The following is a 7,587-nucleotide window of genomic DNA, read 5'->3' as shown; positions in this document are numbered from 1 at the left end:
GTGCATATTTTATTATCAAAAAAGGTCCTAAAATACCCTCGAAGTATTGAAAATAGTACCAACTAACCCTCATTCACCTATTGGATCCAAAATACCCTTCTCATCCACCTATTGGCTCACAAATACCCTCTCCATCCACCTTTAGGTCCAATTTTAGTCACTACAATAATGGAGCACCATTTAAAATAATTAAATAATCCTTTTAATTATATGGCGCTAAACCATTGGTTGAAATTTAATTATTTTATATAGTTTTAAGCCTACCCATTACTCACTCATTTTTAACTATATCTGCCCCAATACTTATTGAATCCTCCAGACGCAATACAAAAAGAACCCACTCTTATTTCTTAAGCAAATTGAACCTTTAAAAGAACTAACAGAGCTTCCCATAGAAAACATATATTGCAAATGGAATCGTGATCTCATAGAAGAAAGACTAGTGACTCGGAGTTCAATGTGCAATGGTAAAGAATGAAACATTATCACCAGCTATGCACCAAGAAGTTTATCTTTTGCATAGGTTTAGCAGAAATGACTGATGCTCTAAGGGGAAAGAAAACATAATTCTTGCATTGGACTTCATTGATTCCTTGGTTGCATAGAAGAGTCAAGTCCAGTGAATTTTCTGCATACACTTATTACCTCCTCGGTGGTGCAGCTTATTCGATAAAATTATTTCTTGGCAAAAAAGGAAATAAACACAAAAACTCACTAGTAGTTTTTTTCTTGTAATAAGAGAAATGATCATTTCTTAGCCTAAGTAATTAAGAATGCCAACACCACTTATTTGTAGTATATTCCCAAATTCCAATGCAAGTCAATTAAGTCTCTACTCAATAACATGGAGTGAAACCCATTTGTCTTTCAAATCGAACTACTCACTTGTTAACACCATCATCTAGCAGGTCCAACCCATGTCTATCATGAAGAGAATTGGTTCTTTTTGTATTGGGTCTGGCGAGTTCAATAAGTATTGGGGCAGGTTTAGTTAAAAATGGGTGGGTAATGGATAAGTTTAAAATTATTTTAAATAATTAAAAGTCAACCAATGGTTGAGCGCCATGTAATTAAATAGATTATTTAATTAGTTTAAAAGGGTCTATATTATTGAAGTGTCTAAAATTGGACCTAAAAATGTATGGGAAAGGTATTTGTGAGTCAATAGGTGGATGATGAGGGTATTTTGGAGTCAATAGGTAGATCAGGGGTAGTTGTATACCATTTTCAATACTTCAAGGGTATTTTAGGCCCTTTTCTATTTTATTATTTCTAGTACAAAAATTTAAAAATATAGAAGGGATAATGTATAAGTGTCCCTTAGCCTATGACCGAAATCTCAGAGACACCTAAACTTAACTAAGATCTTATTACCCCCTAAACTAATTTTATTTATATTTTTTTGCACCTTTTGTACTCATGTGACACCTTCCACCACCCAAGTAGGTTGTGTTTGTACACACTTGCACGTCATGTGTGTAAATAATTTTTTTAATGAAAAAATATTTTTTTTAAGAAAATTAAAAAATATTTCTTTATTTTTTTAAAATAATATTATGTAATTTCTTTTTAAAAATATTTTTTAATTTTTTAAATAAACATATTCTTATTTTTTATCTTGTATTTTAATTAAGTTAACAATTTTTTTACCTTGTATTGAAACTTTTTATTTTACTTGCATTCATTTTTCTATTGATTTTATTTTATTTTTTTTGTCTTTTGTTTTAATTTGATTTCAAATGTCTTGTATTTTGAAATAAGTTAATTTTGAACAGATATCGAAATACGTGAATAAAATCAAGAAAAACATAAAAATATTAAAATATTAAAACATTAAAATTAAAGGACACTTTTAAATTGTTTTTTTTTAAAATACACACAATTTATTAAAAATAATTAAAAGTGGAAAGACAATAAATCAAAAAAAATTTAAGTGAAGAAATTAAAATAAATATTTTACAAAGAAAGAAACAAAATAATTAAATATATATAAAATTTATTATCAATAAATATGTGTACTAACTAATTACAAAGTGACAAATTTAAAAATAACATATGTCCAATTTGTGTACTCATCACTTGCCTTCAAGAGAGTGTGCATTCTTTCTAGGACATGTCTGCGTTTGCGATGTATTCATTTCATTTTAAATTAGTTTAGGTGGGTAATAGGACTCTAGTTAAGTTTAGATGTGTCTATATGATTTTGGTTGGGGGTATTTATGTATTTTCCAATAGAAAATGAATAGGAAAATGAAAATAACAGCTCAAAAAGGAGGGAATGAGTTGCACAAGTGAGTTTCTAAGCAAATTGAGAGTAAATAATTTTATTTTGAGTTTGTCACATGTTTGTCCGTCAAAATTAAGGGTATATTTAGATCAAAGTATAATGAGAGGGATATATTTTGGAACGCGGGATGCGCGTTTGTCCCATATTACTATATACAATTTGTAGCCAGTATAAAATTGTAAATCAAAAATTATATATTCATCCACATATACATAATGTTTTTCTGATTATATACATATACTTGTTAAAGGAGTAGATATTATGTCCCAATTTCATGAATTTGTAAACAAACGGTTCATTACTATTATCAACCCACTTAAAGGGTCGTGGGCCCAACGACGGACAGTTATTGGTGTCGTGGTTGGCCTCCGTTAGATTTTCAGTAACGGTCATTTTAGTATTTTTTTTTCCTTACGTGTTGGACATTTAAACTATGTCATTTTAATCCTAAACTATGTCGTTTTACTCAGTCTCAGCCTAGTAATTTAGTCGGACTTTACCCTAATCGATTGTTGACAAAACTTAGAGCAAAAAGAAGAGGAAAGTCTACCAACCTCTCAAGAACAAGAAAAAGGTTTTCTTAAAGTTCCACCCCCGAAATCAAAGGATTTCTCTTTAGATTTCGTCACCAGGTATGTGGATTTACACTAGTGTGTTCTTTGCATCCACTAGGTCCCTACAATTCAGTTAGATTCTTGATTCTTTATATATTGTTTAGACCTACGGTTTTCTAACCTTGGGAATTGTTGTAAATTAGTTGTTATAGTATTCTTAATCGAATTATCATGTTTTCTTGAAACGTTGCTTGGTTCCTTGCATGAAACTCAAAACTCTTGTTATGAAAATTTTTCTTAGTTCATGAATTACACTTGCTAGGCCAGTTAAACAAATAAACATTCCTCAGATTTTGATTGTTACATTGTCAGTAGAATTAGCACCAAGTTGAACTAGGGTTCAGACTGCCTTCATAGTCCCATAACTCTAGTCAATAGAGTCTTATTAGACATAGTATTATGTTAAGCTTTAGCTTTGAGTGAATGTGCAGTATCTCTGAACCCTTAGCAAGTTATATACATTCATATCAATTTTGGGTATTCTCCACCTTCAGTTATCACTTAACTTAGCTTCCACATTAGTTCATGTTTTTCTTAGAGATTCTTAGTATGCTTATAATATGCAAGTTTCAAGGTTAGCTTGGGGTCACTCGTGATCCTAGGTTCCGTGTAACATCAAGGAAGTATCCTCCGGGCATGACAATTCACAACACTATGTTAATTGACTATACAGTAACACAATCAAAATCTTTTTTTCATAGTAATAATCTTTTAGCAATCTTTATGTAAATTACTTGTATTTAAAAAGAAACATATTGCTAAACTATTCAATTATTATTAAACTCATCAGGTATTAATATAAGTTTTATCATATTAAGTAGAAATTAAAAGAATAATAACACAAAAATAAATTTAAAAAATTCCATAACAATACAAAATAGTACAAAATTACATAAAACTTGCATACCAAATTTATTTTGGACAACCATACCTTAACTCCAAAATGGAAAGAAAAATTCAAAATCATAAGCGCGCTACATAAGAAAGATCTAAAGGAAGAAAATATGGTAGAAAGCCCCCTCAATCTATAGCCAGATTTCCAATCGCACGCACGGTAACATATGCCAAATCTCTCAACCCTTATCATCCCAAAATTGATGAGCCATTACCACTTTTCCACCAAATTCATTATTGTAAATTTCTTAACAACTCCCATAGAATTTTGAAAAAAAATAAATCAAGTAGAAGCTGCTACAAAAGTATATTTGATTGTTATGAAAATGAGTAAATAAGAATTATCAAGATATTTCTTTCGAAGACATTTCTTCATCCTGTTTTTGTTCAACTCATTTATCTCTTGTTCTAGCTTATGTGCATATTGGCCTCATCACACAAATCATCAACAACAACATTTAGTAAGAAAGACTTACCGCCCCATAACAGAGAAGGGGTTGAACCAAGTCCTAAACCACGAATATAACCACTTTTTTCATTTCCCAACACTTGAGAATACACATCTCCTTCCCAGGCAACATTTCCATGTGATTGTTCCTCAGATGTCTCACCATTACCCAACTTCTCTTTCATCATGTTCAGAGAATAATGAAGACTATAATTTATGACAAGATAAATGATATCATGTCATGTGCTATTAACTACTTATACTTTAATCTTAAAAGTTAAAAGGGTAAGAAATCTTACAACTACATTTGAAGACTCCTCATCCAATGGTCTATCAACTTTGCGTTTTGTAAGAGTTAATACGTAGACTTTTGCAACTGTAGGCTCTATTCCATCTATAGCCTAATCAAGTACAATTCATTCCAAATGAATAAGTCATGATTGAAATGAGTTGTAAAATATTATAGTAAGTAATGTATGCATGAATACATGTTCATTCATCAAGGTTGCTATGCTTTTGGACCCTCAGGTGTGAGGCATATTTTGCTTAGATCTACTAATTATATTTGTTTGACTACGCCTCTAAAAGGAGAAAATAAAACATCAGTTCTTGTTGATTTCCTTATTCGCGTCAATATTGCCTCAAGGAAAGGGGGATCATCGGTAGCTAACTCACATTTTAAGATAGTACAAAAATTTATCAGTTCAAACATATTTTGGACATGGAACTACTTAGTTACAAAATTCAATAAAACAGGTCAGTACTAATAAAACAAAACTATCACTAACCTTTGCTTTTTCAGAAAGCCAATACGAGATGAGACAACTCCATTGATCTCTTGGTATGTGACTTGGTCTATTTATCATCAAGGCATCTTTGGTCTTATAATTGGTCACATACATAGCCTTTAAGTCACGTTTATAGTCCCTCCATTTTTTTCCTATTGACTTTTCCACAAACTCTTCCCCATGTGTTGGAATTGATAACTTTTTCTGAAAAGATAGACAAAAGTTAAAAAGACGATATCATGAATAAAAAGAAATGATACTTGTTAAGAATAATATTTTCATACCCTCACAAACTCCAGCAATCTTTTCTTTTCATCTTCGTCAAACACTCGCCAATCATTTGTATTTAACGGTGTCAAATCTGGGTTTCTAGCAATGATGCCTAGAAAGATAGAAAGCTTTCGACCCTCTTTTCCAATTGATTGATTACGACTATTAAATTGCACAAAAATTGTCTTTCCAAGGGTAGATTCCAAAATCTTTTAATAAAGAAGGTCCACGAACTTTATTTAAAGATTCGATACTCACTCTATGGCAGTCAACAGAAAAAGAAGCAAGTACAATTTCTAAGCTTGATATCAACAATGACCAATAATTCAACAAATATATATATATATATATATGATAACACGAAAACAGAGAAATTTTTTTCATAACAATGCAAAATAATACATAATTACAAAAAAATATGGATTGCATACCAATCCAGTTTGATCAACCATACCTAAACTATAAAGTGAGAAAGAAAAACATAAAATCATAATCTAACATAAAAAAGATCTAAAGAAATATATGAGTCATATCTTATACTATTAAGTTTAATAGTTGAACTATATTCTACAAAAAACTTCTCTTTTAATTTCAAAATGAAACTATTTGTTCTTCTCCCGGTTAGCTTCTTGATGACTTGTATTCATATCATAATCTAGGAATAAGAAAAAAGAATAGTAGATAAATTTATTTAGTTTCAAAATTCAAAAAATCACAAAATTTGAAGAGTTTCGTATATATTGTTTCATAAATAACGAAAGTGAAGAGAATTTAATATAATACTATAACAACTATTATGAAAACAATAACAACAACAATAAAAAAGTGCAATAACCAAACAACATAAAAACAATTGGTGGTGGAAAGCAAAAGAAAGACTGTACAAGAATAAGAGTAGTACTACAACAGACACCACTAAGTCTAAACCTTTCGGAAAGCAAGAGAACGCTCCACTGCAACCCTTTTCCTTAATTTATGATCTCCATGCTTAAGCATTTTGTATGATTGATGATATTTATAAGCCAAAAGTTAGTCTAGAATTCTATAGAAAACTCAAAAGTTATATTGGAGAATGGAGAGACATTCTTAAAATGCGTTTTAAAACACATTTTTATTTTAAGTATTTAATATAATATTATATAATTATTATTTAATATTTAATTGTTTATTACAATATTTTGAATAAAGATAGGAGTAAAATAGTATTTCAACTTTTACTTTTGTGGCTTCCCACTTATATATATATATATATATATATATATATATATATATATGACCGGATGAATGAGTATAAGCCATGTAATAGTAACGTCTTTTTCAGAATACCTGAGACATCTCCAAACTTGACAAGATTTATCATCAATAAAACAAGAGAGAACCTGGCTCATTGTTCAGTTCATCAATGGCGCCAATAGAATTGTTATCTTCAGATGTTTGGGGTCGAAAGCAACTCTGAGCTTTTAATAATTCCTGAATATAAGACTGCACTTCTTCATCAAGACGTTGTTCATTATCAATCTGCTACCAAGTCTAGTTTGCATTTTTCGTACTTCAAACTCAACTACTTATCTATTTTTCTTCAAACCTCTAAAAGAAAAATACATTTTACTAACTTTACTGTAATACATCACGAACCGGAATGTTCCAATTCTTATCTCAAGTTGTGGAAAAGGTCATAGATTTATTGATCCAGACAGTTGCACAAGAGATTGGATATTTCATTTACTATGCAAGCAACATCAGATCATTAGATGATGAATCTAAGAGGCTGTAGAATATTGGAAGCTGGGATAAGTGACAAGAGGAGGCTTCCTGGAGAAATGTCAACAAGATGTCATGTTACTGCACCTAGCAATTGCAGAGAACACAAGTTTTATTATGCCCTGTTGGTTCTCTGGTACAAGTTTATTAGACAAATTTCATGATTTTTCAATGGCATGCTTACGAATTAGGCATATACATACTAATATGTGAAAACTTGCAACCAAACTATTAAAGGAAACAACAATGGAAACACACCTGCAAGAGGCTGCTCTTAGTTTTGTTATGAAATTTTAAATAGTGTTCTAAGCTACAGAGAATTTTAACTCATCTTCTCGAGCTAAATTCAAAAGAAAACAAAATCTAATTAATATATACAGATTTTCTAAGCTATGTTCTTCATCAAAGCTATATTAGGCTAATCAAATCAAATTCAAGTTTTGAGAAAGCGAAATCTAAAAGGAGTCGAATTAACGAATTAGAGATTAGTACAATGCATAGAGCACAAATTAACGAATTAGAGCT

This window comes from Solanum pennellii, chromosome 4 (assembly GCF_001406875.1).
Source record: "Solanum pennellii chromosome 4, SPENNV200".
Taxonomy (NCBI): domain Eukaryota; kingdom Viridiplantae; phylum Streptophyta; class Magnoliopsida; order Solanales; family Solanaceae; genus Solanum; species Solanum pennellii.
Note: the sequence above shows the minus strand (reverse complement) of the source record.